This window comes from Carlito syrichta, unplaced genomic scaffold (assembly GCF_000164805.1).
Source record: "Carlito syrichta isolate Samal-C Ts95f unplaced genomic scaffold, Tarsius_syrichta-2.0.1 Scaffold67282, whole genome shotgun sequence".
NCBI lineage: Eukaryota > Metazoa > Chordata > Mammalia > Primates > Tarsiidae > Carlito > Carlito syrichta.
The window spans coordinates 144881-159553 of NW_007011378.1; the positions used below are offsets into that span (position 1 = coordinate 144881).

Consider the following 14673-nt stretch of genomic DNA (forward strand, 5'->3'; position numbering starts at 1 on the left):
TCTCTTCTTCCCCCCCAATCGCCGACGCCATCTCCACCTTTAAGGTACCCTGAACCCGGCTGAAGCTGGTCTCTGGCAGGGACTGAGTAAGCCAGGAAAGGCATGGGGGAAAGATTAAAGAGGAGCATGTGGGAACGTTTGACGGGGTTGGATCTGTTCATTCTTGTCATTGTGGTGATGGCCTCGTGTGTGTATAAAATGTCAAACTATATTGTACATTTACATATGTCAATTACCTCTAATAAAGATGATGATATTAAATATATTAGAAGAACCATAAGGAAAATAAAAACTCTAAACACATGGGATGGTCAATTTTAGGCATTAACCTGACCGGACTGAGAAATGCCTCAAGATGTGTCTGTAAGGGTGTTTCCAAGGGAAATTTGTGAGTCAGTGGCCTGAGAGGGGAATACCCACCCTCACTGTGGGCAGGCACCATCCAGTCAGCTAGGAGTCCAGGGCTAGAACACAATGGTCAAAAAATGGGGTGATAGATGATTGGTGACTCATTCTTAGTCCCTCTCTCCCCATCCCTGCCCATCCCACCCTCTTCCTGGACTTGGACAGAGCCACTACTGGCTTCTATTCACCTTGGTAACTGTATGAGCCAGTTCCTCCTAATAAACCACCTTCCATATATCCTACTGGTTCCATCTCTCTGAAAAACTCTTGACTAATACACCATGAATGGGGAGAAGATAAATGCCACATAGATAGTTTACAAAGGATTAAGATTCAGCAAGTATGCAGAGGCTCTAAGAAGTGATATGAAAAAGGTTAACAACTCAATAGAAAAATGGGTAAAAATAATGAACAGAAATTTCACATAAAAAGATACATAAGTAGCTCTCAAACACATGAAATTATACTCAATTTCTGCAGTATGCAAATTAAAATCACTTTCCAGATTGGTTAAAATGGAAACATGTGACAACATTAGGTATATGTGAGGATGTGAAACAGTAGGAACTTATTATTAGCCTCTATTGGTGTGTGTATAAATTGATACAACCACTTTTGAAAATAGTTTGCTATTAATCAGGAAAATTGAACATGCTCAAAATCTACCAAATCCTTAATTCCACTATTAGCTATATACCTAAATAAATTGTTGAGTATGTGTGCTTATAAGCAACCATGCTTATGAAAACATTGTTCAAGTAGAAAGTACTCTAGAAACAGTCTAAATATTCATTAGGAGTGTAACAGATATAAAATTTATTGTGTAGTCATACAATGGCATATCCATAAAGTATTATAGACTTGTAAAATGAATGAACTGTAGTACCATACATCAACATGATTATACCTCAAACATATTTTGCATGTAAGAAGCAAATTACAGAATAATTCTTACTACAAAATTTTATAAATGTCAAAAATAGGCAAAATTAAAGAGTATTTTTTAAGAGCTATATGCTTATGTAGCAAAACAACAACGACAACAAAACTCAAACCCACAACAACCATAAAGGAAAGCAAGAGAACAGTTAATTAAAATCAGAGTGTTTTTTTTTTAACTTTGCATGGGGACAGTAAGTCAGGGAGTGTCCCAGAAGATGCATCTGCAGTATGGTAATACTCTGTTTCTGGCCAGGATATGGGTACACAAATTTTGGTTTATTATTATTGAATTTGTTCATTTATATTTATATCTATATACTCTTTGTTAGGTATGTTTCATGTCACAATTTAGGAATAGTTAACCCAAAGGATGGGAGAAAAGTGGGGAACAAGAGATAGAGTCTAATAACAAGGCTAAATGCAGTTATTTACTCAAAAGATCTAAAGACCTGGAGCTATGTGTTATCTAGAAGTGGTACAGGGGATAGCGCTGATCATCATTTAGGATTAAGTGAATTAATGTAACAGGGTTTGTGTAGTACGTGGCCCAAAGTAAGAATCACTAATGGTTAGTTTCCCTCCTTCGACTCTTCTCTCATTTATTCCCCATACTATATGGATATAAGTAGAGAGCAAAAAATATACTAGATAAAATGTCAGTAGCAATTCCAGAAATCCAATGTTATATACGCTTAAGGGTTGCCAGACCAGACCAACTCTGTGTTAGGACTATTCTTCTAGGGCAGTTGAGACTTTGGGTATAACAGAATAGGGGAGTGGCTCTCAAGCTTGTGTGTGCATAAGGATCACACTTAAACACATAAGGCCTTAACACACATACACTCACAAACACAGATCACACTGTGTTAGAAAACAGTTTTATTACTACATAGTAATTGTGCATATTTATGAAGTTCATGTGATATTTTGATACATACAATGTGTGATGATCAAATTAGGGTAATTGGAATAATCATCACCTCAAACATTTATCATTTCTTTGTGTTGACAGCATCAAATCTTCTCTTTTAGCTATTTGGAAATATATAGTTATTGATAACTATAATAAAAATGGCACCCTATTTTGAATCCACACAATTTTGATTTAATAGACATGGACAGGGTCCAGGAATCTGTATTTTTAAAACAAGAGCTCCTTTACCGTATTAACACAGATGGTTTAGACTAGGCTTTTGGAAACACTGGTTTTACTGGTTATGGTTCTGCAATGAGGCAGGTCTGCGTTCAAGTGAAGAACGAGTCTTGGTTTCCTAGGTGTAAACCCTTGGGCAAGTTATTTTACCTCTCTCTGTCTCATTTTCATCTTGTGAAATGGGAATATAATAGTTCCTACTTCATAGTATTATTGTATGAGTTACATAAAGCAATATATTTAGAGGGTTTTAGTACACACAGAGCCTGGTACACAGAGAACCTTTTATAAATGTTAGTTTAGATTACAATTGATGATGATGGTGATGGCTGTGATTTTGTAGCCCAGAGGTCAGCTAGGATCATCCAGCTATTGAACTCTCTATAGAAAGTTGACTCAGATCCTGATTATATAGATTTCAGTATCCAAAAGCTACCTCATGATTTTATACACATTTCTGAAAGGTTTGTATTTTCATGGACCCCTCTGTCTCTGATTTTCTGTCTGTCAGGAGTTTTTATTTTGTGCCATAATATCTTATGGCTATTCATTTCTCTGCCACAGTTTTAAGTCAAAGGCATAAATGGTCCATTATAGTTTATTATTTCCTTCAGAGCAACAACAAAGTCAACGCTATTATAGCAAAACTTTGACTGAAGATTTAGGAGCTTAAGTGCTACAAAGGAAGTAGCTTGGAATCACATGCTAGATGTTTTATCTGCATTGGCTGCACCATCTCATGTAATGTGCCCAGTCTCCCGAAAATCTTGCTCATCTTCCCTTCTCTCTTCCTTCCTCCTTTCATCCTGGATTACTTTGGAATTTTGAGGTCTCCCTTGATTAGACAGAGCAATTCATCTGTCTCTAGCTACTCCTAAACCTGCAAAGTTACTGATTTTTTTTTTAAAGGACCTCTTACTCAGCAAGATTTCTTACTGAATAACTGTGGTTTTAAGTAGTACATAATAAGATATTTGGAAATAAATATTGAGAAGAAAGTGGTTGCCAGATTTAAATTTTAAAAATGAGGACCAAACTCTGATCTTTTTAAAAATTTCCTCTCTTGCCAAATTCCTAAGTAAGGGTTCTGGGGAGTCACTCCCTACAAAATCTCATCAGATGGGTTTTTATTAACCTTATATAATGTGGCTTACTTTCCAACCTGACTCTGGTATAACTTCACAAAACAGACAAAGAAGGAAATAAAAAATACTTTATGACCCTGCAAAGCTGTCTTTTGGGAAAATTTGCATCATATGGAATCCCCTTCTCAAGGACTTTTAAGTGGAGGCTATTCTCTCTGAAGCCTATTTAGAGGCTTCATCTACAGTATCAAGAACCTTAGCTTCCCCAACTCCCTTATGCACTCCATTACCCTTTTCACTCTTTCTACCAATTGCCAATCAGAAAATCTCTGAATCAACCCATGACCTGCAAGCCCCCCTGCTTGAAGATGTTCTACCTTCCTGAGCCAAACCAATGTGAATCTCAAATGTATTGATTTATGTTTGCCTTAACTTGTCTTCCAATGTGAATCTCAAATGTATTGATTTATGTTTGCCTTAACTTGTCTTCCTAAATATGTATAAAAATCAAACTTAATTCAGCCATTTGGGGAACATATTCTCAGGTCCTCTTGGGGCTTTGGCATGGGACTAGGCCATTCACATCTAGCTCAGAGTAAACCCTTTAAAATATATATATTTTTAGCATGTTTCAGCATCAAAAAGAAATAAAAATCACCTTAATACTCCATAATTGTTCTGACACATTCTACAGATATTATTTAAATAACCCCTTCAACTTCCAAGTCAGAAAAACTAAGAAATTATATTTAACTTCATTCTCTTTAACTGGACTCTGACTAATTAAGCACAATTATTTAGAAGATTAAGCTTGCTTTTCCTTTTTTAATCTTTCTGTGTTTTCAACACTCGTGAGTTTTTGTGATAAGAATTTCTAACACACTTATGTGAAGTTCAGTGAACACTGGCTTGAGAATCCAGAGTTCTGGCTTTGTCTCAGACAATTTAGCAAATTACTTAACCTAACTTTCTACTCTATTTTTAAAATGGGGTGGAGGGTATTGAACCTCTATTGCTGTATCAAATCACCATAAACTTAGTGGCTTACAACAACACAAAGTTATCCCACAGTTCAGTAGGTCAGCAGTTTTTTTCTGACACAGGTCTCACTGGGTTAAATCAAGGTGTCAGAAGGGCTGTGTTCCTTTCCAGAGATTCTAGGGAAGAACCAGTGAACTTGCTCTTCCCAGTTTCTAGAGGCTGGTGCCCACATTCCATGGCTCTTGGCCCCCTTCCTGCTTTTTCAAAGTCAGTAATGGCATCCATTCTTCTTACATATCATCATTCTGACTTCCTCTTCTGCCTTTCTTTTCCACTTTGAAGGGTCCTTGTGATACACTGGAATCACAGAAATAATCAGGATAATCTATCTATTTTAAAGTCTGCGAATTAGAAATCTTAAATAACATATTCACAAATTGTAGGAATTAGGACATGGACGTCTTTGGGAAGGATATTATTTTGTCTATCACATCAAGTAACAGAATATTTCTAGTGTCTTTAAGCAAAAAATCGGACTTTATTATAAAGTTCACCACATTTTTTTAAGGGTCGAGGGACACTCCAAGACAGCTCCACTGAGGAGAAATACTTGTCTTTAATAATACTGTCAAATCCTCTGTATGAATATTGTTTTTTATTGAGTGTCCATCTTCTCTTCCATCTTTTTTTGGTATGGGGAAATATCTGCTTCATCATGGCCATGTCTCATGGGACTGCTAATAATTTGCCTTGCTCTGTGTAAGAAGCAAAAACTTAACCCAAAGCAGGCAAACTGAATTCTCTCCTTAGAAACTGAACTGTGGGAAAAGAAACAAAACTAAACAGTTGCTGTTTTTTTTCTCCCCATTCCATTGGCTGTATGGGGAAAAATGTCAAACAGCAACTGCTGTTAGACTCCTTGGAACTGCCAGATTTCTGAGTGTGCCAAGCCTGGTTTCTCAGCTTTCCTTTTCTTCTTACAAGCAACTGTATATCCTTCTAATAAATTAGTTAGAGTCAATTTCTAGCATGCAATTAAATAAATACTTCTTTCTTTCTTGACCTTTATGATTCCATTTCCTGATTCCCTTTGAACTCATCTGACCACTACAGGCTCTTACTATTCTTGGCTGCTTTTTTTTTCCTTTACATTTTCCATTTCATTCGAAGCTGTGGCTTTGGCTCTCATCTTTTTACTAAATTCACAATTCCTGTATTGCTCTAAGTTTATATTTGCCTGTAATTCATCATCCCAATTTAGAGGTCCCAATACCAACTCAAACCCAATCTGACCCAAGTTATACATCTCTCACTTATTGAAAAACTAGTTCTTGCCGGACATGGTGGCTCCCATCTGTACTCCCAGCACTTTGGGAGTCTGAGGCGGGAGGATCGCTTGAGGTCAAGAGTTCAAGACCAGCCTGGCCAACATAGCGAGAACTCATTCTACAAAAATAAAAATAAAAACTAGTTCTCTCTCCCTCATTCTTGATCTCTGTTATTTAGTCACCCAGGATAGAAAATTGATTGAAAGCTTTTAGTCTTTCTTATTTTCACTATATCAGGCTGCTGATTTTGTCTAACCTCTATGACACTTTCTCCTAGAAAATTGTACTTCTCTCATTCCATGTCAACATGGTGTCCTGCCTCCTCTCTTCACAGGAATAGTATGGGACCCACGCAGAACCAATATGTACCATATGCAGGTTGAGCATCCCTAAGGCAAAAATCCAAAACACACCAAAATCCAAAACTTTCTGAGCACCGACACGACACACAAAGGAAAATTCTACGCCTGACCTCATGTGACCGGTTGCAGTCAAAATGCAGCCAAAAGTTTGTTTCATGCATAAAATTATTTAGAATGTTATATAAACTTACCTTCAGGTTATTTGTATTAGGTATATATGAAGCAGAAATAAATTTTGTGTTTAGATTTGTATCCCACCCACAAAATACCTCTTATGTGTATGCAAATATTCAAAAAAAAAAAAAATTCCACAATCAACACTTTTAGTCCTAAGCATTTTGGATAAAAAAAATTCAATCAGTATTTAAAATATATGGATGTTGGGAAAGAGAAGACTTTTTTTTTTTTAAGTTGTTAAGTTGAAAGGATGTAAATCAGTCATGTGGAGAGAGACTGCTAGGCAGAATACAGCCAAACATGTAAACAGGATAAGGGTTAATAGATAGAGATACATAACCTCAAAATTTTGGATCTATCTAAGCCTAAAACCATGTCCAACCTAAACTTTCTAGTTCTATGACCTAGAAAGTTCTATGACCTAGAAAGTTCTGCTTAGTTTTTCTTAAGCTATTTTGAATTGGGTTTCTATCACTTGTATTATGCTAAAGAGCCGTAACAGTTACCAAACTCTATAGATCTTAACATTCAAATATCTGAAATGTATCCATTCTTTTCTCTTCCACTGCTGATATACTACTAAATGACTTCCTGCAATTTTTCTACTACCACAGTCATCTTGCAGTCAATCTATTGTCTCTCCAATATTTCACCACATCGCTATTAAAGTTAGCTTATAAATAAAAGGTGAGATTACATTACTTCTCTCTTTACATATCTTCAGTGGTTCTCTGTAGCATGGTAAAGCCCACATTTCTTGCATTTAAGGTTTACCCAAATAAGAACAGTTTGGTCTGAATCTACCATTCATTCATTTATTCATACATCAACAAATAAATATTTATTGAGCACTTACCATGTGCCATGCATGATTCTGGATATAGTAGATATAGTGACGACACAGTTTAAATTCTTCCATATACAATTTACATTCCTGTGGGAAGACTGCAACTCTTACTATATCCTTCCATAACATCTGGTCTTCTATGATCTAGTTTCTATGCAAGCCTCAGCTCAAGTTGTTCTTAGTTCACAAATGATCTTCCCTACCTGTTAAAAATCAAAGTCCAGTGCTAAATTGTCTATGACTTAGTATCACTTCCCTTTATGCATCCTCAGTAATTGTTTACATTTATATTATAGTATAAATTTCTCTTATTTTATACAATTACTTACATAGTCATCTTGCTTTACACAAAAACTCCTTGAGAACAGGGAATAGATTTTGTTCATCTTTGTAAACTCCCACAATGCTTTGCAATTAGTAGGAACTCACTGAATTTGTTGTAATCAAATTTGTTGAATGACTGTTTTTGAAACATAAATGCAAGAAAACAGAATGTTATTGAGGATTGAGGAATAGAATTATACTTATTGACTGCCTATTATACAATAAAAGTTTTCCTAGGAGCTTCTTATAAATTAATTTAGTCCATATAAACTCACACTTTGGGAAACTAAGTCCAAGGGAAATTAAGTAATTTATGTGGCAGTCACAGAGTAGCCAAACCAGGACATGAACCCAGATTTTTCTGACTACAAAGCTCAAACCTTTCCGACCACACTACACATCACTCTGGTTTGTAACTAACAGATATACACTTTTAATTTAGTGACCAGATGTTCCCTTTGTCACTTGATCAAAGATAATCTTCAATTATGAAAGCTGAGATTTCATTTTGTGAAAGTTCTTATATCATGTTTGATTTCCTAAGACAGCAAATGCTTTTTAAAATTTGAAGTCCTGGGTCACACCTTCCCAGTGAGCCTCAGTATCTCTATGGTTGCTAAGCGACCTTGGATACCTGGTCATAGGATGCTGGGTGGTGTCAGGTGACGATGGTGGTCACTCGATTTCAGGCAACCATGGAGAAAGAGCTTCATAGAACCATTCTTTTCAATGCATACAAAAAGGTGGCATTTATCACCAACAATGGCTATAAATCCACGCAGAAAAGACTCTGAAGTAATTGGAAGATCTAGAACTTGAAAGATGAAATCACAACTGAGAAGCTAATTGAAGTGAAACTGTGGATTACAGCTGGGGCAAGAGAAAAATTTACTGCAGCTGAGTCCTAAAGAATATCTTGACAGTGGTAGAGATAAACTCGTGATGCTAGAAGGTAGAAAATCCAGATTTGACACCTGCATTAACCTTTTACTAGAAGAATATGGGATTATGGTTAACAATTACGCTGTACTACTTACACAAATTTCCACCCTAAAGAAACTCTAGTTTGCAATGGAGTCTTAACCAGGGAAATCAGCCAAGCTGCAGAAAAGGCCGTGCCTAGAATCACTGATAAGAAGAATAATGGAAACAATGCCCATGCTCTCACCTTTATCTATCCTTTTGGTGCCACGTTGAGTGTCATGAAACCAGCTGTGGATGTTCTATCTATAGGCTTTGTTTGCTTCCCTCTTAACAGACCCATTCTGGCTTTCTATTACTCAAAGAGCCAAGGTGGCAAGGTGGCAAGCTGGCAGTACTTGCTTCATGTCACATATTCAGTGACCAACATTTGGATAAAGAAGTAAAACAGCAAAATCATGGGGCTCACACCTGGAGACATCCACCTAAACCAGACTGATGCTGAGGACCCAGGGGGCTCAGGAGCAGCTAAATATGAAACACGAACCACTCCAGGTCATCCAACCTCAGTTTGAGATGCTGCTGCCAGTGCTTCAGTCCACGGTAGCCCTCCTCATTTCAGGGAATTACCAGCCCCTCTTCTGGAACTGTTGACTTGTATGAAACATTCTCCTCTAAGAATGCACAGCTTGCTCGGATTACCTATAAGTGTACCTAGGAAGACCTGGAATTCTATGTCAGAATGTGGTGACATTCTTGGAGTGACCAGTAAACTACCAAGGATCAACAAGATGCCAAATATGTCCTTGGACACAGCTTCTTCCGAGTGGTGGAGTTCAAGAAATTGAACCTGGAACATGACATCGATACAAGTGAAACAGCTTTCCAGAACAATTTCTGAGGATTGTGTCTCCTGAAGCATTTTCTGCCTCCTGATCCTTTGTAAACTATTTTTGAATTGTTCCCTAACTCCTTATCCAAACTGTCTACACACATTTTCATTTATGAGCCGTGGAAGGTCTGTGCAACTTCTGTAGTACCCAGAAGTATAATTGTGAAAGTCTTCCACTGAAGTCTTTTTTTTTTAACTCCAAAGATAAAATATTAAATTAAACAAAATTTGGGTGTTACCTTTGTTCTACAGGTACATGTTAAAAAGTGTATAGTACTACACAGAAGTAGCAGAGATTTAGCCATGAATTTGATAAACACACTAGTGATATTAGAATTTCCAAAACAAGCACAAACTTTCCAAAGAGTATAACACACCAAGGATAAAGGTTGTTGGCTTTGTCACCCTATCCTCATGTTTTCTCTTTATTTTCTTAACATTTTCAGGTTGAATTCCAGTCCCTCTGCAAAAGAGATAGCTAAATCCACTTTGGCACTAGCTCATTTTTGTTGACGTTCTGATTACTTAACCGGAGACAATTTTTTTTCTTTATCTGTAAAGAAATATCCAAAAAGATGAATATTAAGTCTAAGATAATAAATTCATCATTAAACAAAGGGATTGGAATTATGCTCAACAAGAAAACTTTTCCCTGTATTAAAATGATTTGAAGCAAATACCCTAATTATAATTTATTAGCTATAAAAAAACTTCCTCATTTTATTACTTTGCCCTTTGTCTGATATTTAATGTGGTATCTTTTGGTTTAGGACATACTATATAATAATGAAATATTAGAGTATGTAGACTGCCAGTTATCATTCAAAATAATTACAATGCTGTCATGGTTAAATAAATTCTCACTTATTTGATGTAAAAGTCAATATAAACACAAAATGACCTGCTCATATTTCCAAGGAAATTCCAATTTCAGTTTCTCTGCATTAGTGACTGTAAAGAAAACACAAGCATTTTTGGCATACATTGTGCTTGAGGGTGCTTTACTTTTTTTTTTTTTAGTTGGAGCCTCACTCTGTCGCCCAGACTGGAGTGCAGTGGCTGCTCCCGGCCACCACAGCCTCGACCTGCTGGGCTCCGGTGATCCTTCCGCCTTAGCCTTCCAAGTAGCTGGAACTATAGGCGCGCGCTACCACGCCCGGCTAATTTTTGATTTATTATAGAGATGAGGTCTCGCCAAGTTGCCCAGGTGGGTCTGGAACCTGCGGGCTCAGGCAATCCACTCACCTCAGCCTCCCAAAGGCACGGGATTACAGGCTGAGCTACCAAGCCCGGCCGAGGGTGCTTTACTTTAAAGACTTGGAAAACGAGTTGGCAATACAAATAAAAACTACAAATAAAACAAAAAACTTACTTTTTCCTTTTTTTCACTCCTGAGTGAAGAGGTGACTCTAGAAAGAGGGCCAAGTTTTACATCTACAAAATGAGGACTTTAAGACCTAATCTTAATGAGGACTGAGATTACATCTGTCTCTCAGAGATGGCATTGAATCTAGTGCTTTTGCCACTTCCCATTTGAGTGACCTTGGTCAAGTTACTTCACTTCTCTGAACTTTCGTGCTACTCATTTGTAAAATGGGGCTAACATAGTTGTCTTGCTTATGTAGGGTTGGTGTAGGGATCAGATCAGATAATGGTCTGTGAATATGTATCTATAAAGTACTAGAAAATGTAGAAACAATTATTTCCAAAGCAGCTATCACTGGTACAATTTTCCCTGTTACATGTTCTCAGATTAGCAAAAATATATGAAAGGGGACACAGTCTTTTGCATGACTCCCTTCTTACTGCATCTGGTATCCTAGGGAAACAAGATACACAATTCTACCTCTGTACTTTTCTAGGGCATAGTGAGTCATGAGTGGCAAAGGATAGAAATTGCCCTCTGGGAGCTCCAGTTATTCAAGAATAACTGGAGAGTTCATGAAATTTCGTTCCCTTCTAGAATATGAAAATCAGGTTTTTTTTGTTTGTTTGTTTTTGAGTTAGAGTCTCACTCTGTCGCCCAGATTGGAGTGAAGTGGCACACTCCCGGCCACTGCAGCCTCGCACTGCTAGGTTTGGGCTATCCTTCCATCTCAGCCTTCCAAGTAGCTGGAACTACAGGCACACACTACCACGCCCAGCTAATTTTTTGATTTATTGTAGAGATGAGGTCTTGCCAAGTTGCCCAGGTGGGTCTTGAACCTGCAGGCTCAGGCAATTCACTCATCTTGGTCTCCCCAAGTGCTGGGATTACAGGCCAAACCACCGAGCCAGTCCAAAAATCAGTTCTTGAACCATAGTCTTTTAGATGGTACATAAAACAGATTCCTATAGAGAACCGTTCTAGTACTTGCATATAATTACAAATTAAATAACGATAAATAAATGTACTGTGTACATAATTACAAATAAATGATTGTGAATACTAACTAATCAAAAACTACTTACCAAACTATACTTTTAAAGTAAACTCTTTGAAGCAGAGCAGCATAAGATAAGAAGTAGAGGGCTGAGTGCAGTGGCTCACGCCTGTAATCTCAGCACTTTGGGAGGCTGAGGCAGAAGGGTTGCTTAAGTCCAGGAGTTCAATAGCAGCCTAGGCAAAGACAGCGAGATCGCTCCTCTACAAAAAATAATTTAAAAAAAATTAGCTGGGTATGGTGCCACATGCCTACAGCCCCAGCTACTTGGAAGCTGAGGTGGAAGGATTGCCTTAGTCCAGGAGGTTGAGGCTGCAGTAAGCTGTGAGCCGTGCCACTGCACTCCAGCCTGGGTAACGGAGTGAAATGCTGACTCAAAAAACAAAAACAAAAAAATTAAAGACACAGAAATAATGGTATAAAGACAAAGGAAAAACAGCAATAAATGTATATCTTTATTTATCATCTGTCTCCCCCACACTCACATTAGAATATTATCTTCATAAGGGCAATAAACTTTTTCTATTTTGTTTTTATTTAGCATTGGTCTCATTTTCAGTCCAGTTGAAGGACAGCGGCACAATCATGGCTCACCAGCCTTGACCTCCTGGGCCCAGGAGATCCTCCTGCATCAGCTTCCTGAGTAGCTGGGACTACAGGCACATGCTACAACACTCGGCTAAGTTTATTTTTTTTGTAGAGACAAGGTCTCACTATGTTGCTCAAGCTGGTCTCAAACTCTTGAACTCAAGTAATCCTCTCACCTCACTCCTGAAGTGTTGGGATTACAGGCACGAGCAACTGTACCTAGCCAGCAAGAAATTTAAAATTGCTGATCCTTTTTTTCTCTATAATTGACAAATAACTGATTTCCTTAACTGATGATAAATTTAAATTGAGAAAGAAAGGGAGGTAACTTTGTAAAACTAAATTTTTTGCTCGACTTATTAATTTTTCAGGATGTAGTTAACGTTGTTCTAACTCTGTAATAGGTCTCAACCGTCTCCTTTGCAAATTAGCCATTTACTAAACAGATGGCTGCCTTCTTACTAGAAACTAGAATTCAAAATTCTGTTAAGGAAAGTGACAAATAATGCATAAAACCACTCTTTTATTATTAAAGCTGGTATTTAAAAAGGCATACATTTAAAACTCATGCCTATGACAGTTGCATAAGTATTCTACATTTCTAGAAAGATTTCCTCCATGATAGAGTACACCAGAAAGTTGTCTTTTATTTGGTATAAATGTAGTCTAAGGCTATTTATTGGACTTTTTATGTGTGAAGGGCAAATTAGCACATTCACAATACAAAATCAAATGTGGCTGGAAAGATACGACACTGTTGTGACATCGCTGCATGCTAACACACAACCACATACCATCTAGTCTAAATCTTAGCTTCCCTATTACTTTTACTTCACTTTTTTTTTTTTTTTTTTTTTGAGTTGGAGTCTCACTCTGTCGCCCAGACTGGAGTGCAGTGGCCACTCCCAGCCACTGCACCCTCAACACGCTGGGCTCCGGCGATCATTCCACCTCAGCCTTCCGAGTAGCCGGAGTTTACAGGCACGCGCTGCCATGTTCGGCTGATTTTTTTTTTTTTTTTTTTTAATTGTAGAGATGAGGTCTTGCCAAGTTGCCCAGGCGGGTCTCGAACCCTCGGGCTCAGGCAATCCACTCACCTCAGCCTCCCAAAGCGTGGGATTACAGGCTGAGTCACCGAGCCCGGCTACTTTTACTTTACGTAAACTTAAGTGAAACCCAGAAAATAATGTTTTCCCAGTTAAGGGGATATCAAATGGAGGGAATTTACCACAACACCCACAAGTTTCTGGTCAACGTTATGAACAGAAGGTCAGTCTCTGGAGCCCAGCTGCCTAGGTTCAAGTCTTGCTTCCAGCACTTGATAAGTAGCTGTATAGCTTTGGGTAAATCACACCACTGTTTTGTGGCTTAATTTGCTCATAAGTAAAATGATGAGAGTAAAACCACATATCTTTCAGGGTTCTCATGAGAACCAAATGAGTTACTATCTGTATAGAACTTGGAATACAATATACATAATATACATTTTTGTTAACAGAATTGATAATGACAGCAGGAAGTTTACTAAGAATCTTCTAGTTACTCCTCTGCCTTTGGGTCAGGAATGAGATACATTTTTTAAAAATCTGATAAACTTCAAGTCAACGGGTATTCATTAAACACCAACTGTGCCCGGTGCCTTGAGAACACAGAATACATTAGCAAGTTACAGCCTTTCTATTTTAAACTTGGAATGGTCACAGAGCCAAGTTCAAATGAACACGCAACAACAACTGATGCTAGAGTGCGACATAATTACCTTATAAATAAAGCTAATAGCAAATCCAAGTGCGCTTAGATGTACAGTAATAAAAATGCAAGTTAACAGCTGGAAATGTGTTTATTTTGAGACCTACACAGAAAGTTGCTAAATACATCGCCGCACACCAACAGAAGTTCTGCAGAAATGGTCATCACTCCCTGATCTCCGCCGGGGAAGTCCGACAAGACCTCCCTGAACACACCCCGCGGGGCCTGTGACCGTCGCCTACCCATCCGCAGGACCACGTGCTGCGCCCGGCGAGTACCTGCATCCGCGAGGGACGGAGGGGCAGGTGCCACGACCGTGGGCAGGGCCCAGGCTGTACCCGCGGCTGACGCTGACCCGTCCGCGCGGTCCAGGGCGAGACTCCGAGGCGCCCTCGCGGGCTCGAGGTCCAGCCGGTCGGTGCGGGTCCCCTCCGGCCGGGAGGGGGGGGAGGGAGGCAGGAAGTGCCCCAGGCAGGCCCACCGCGCTCCAGGGCAC

The 14673-nt window shown here is 38.5% G+C and overlaps 1 pseudogene; it reads left to right on the forward strand.

Moving 5' to 3' along the window:
• The first annotated feature begins 8299 nt into the window (after positions 1 to 8299).
• LOC103253364 lies at positions 8300 to 9426 on the forward strand (annotated as a pseudogene).
• The last annotated feature ends 5247 nt before the right edge of the window (positions 9427 to 14673 follow it).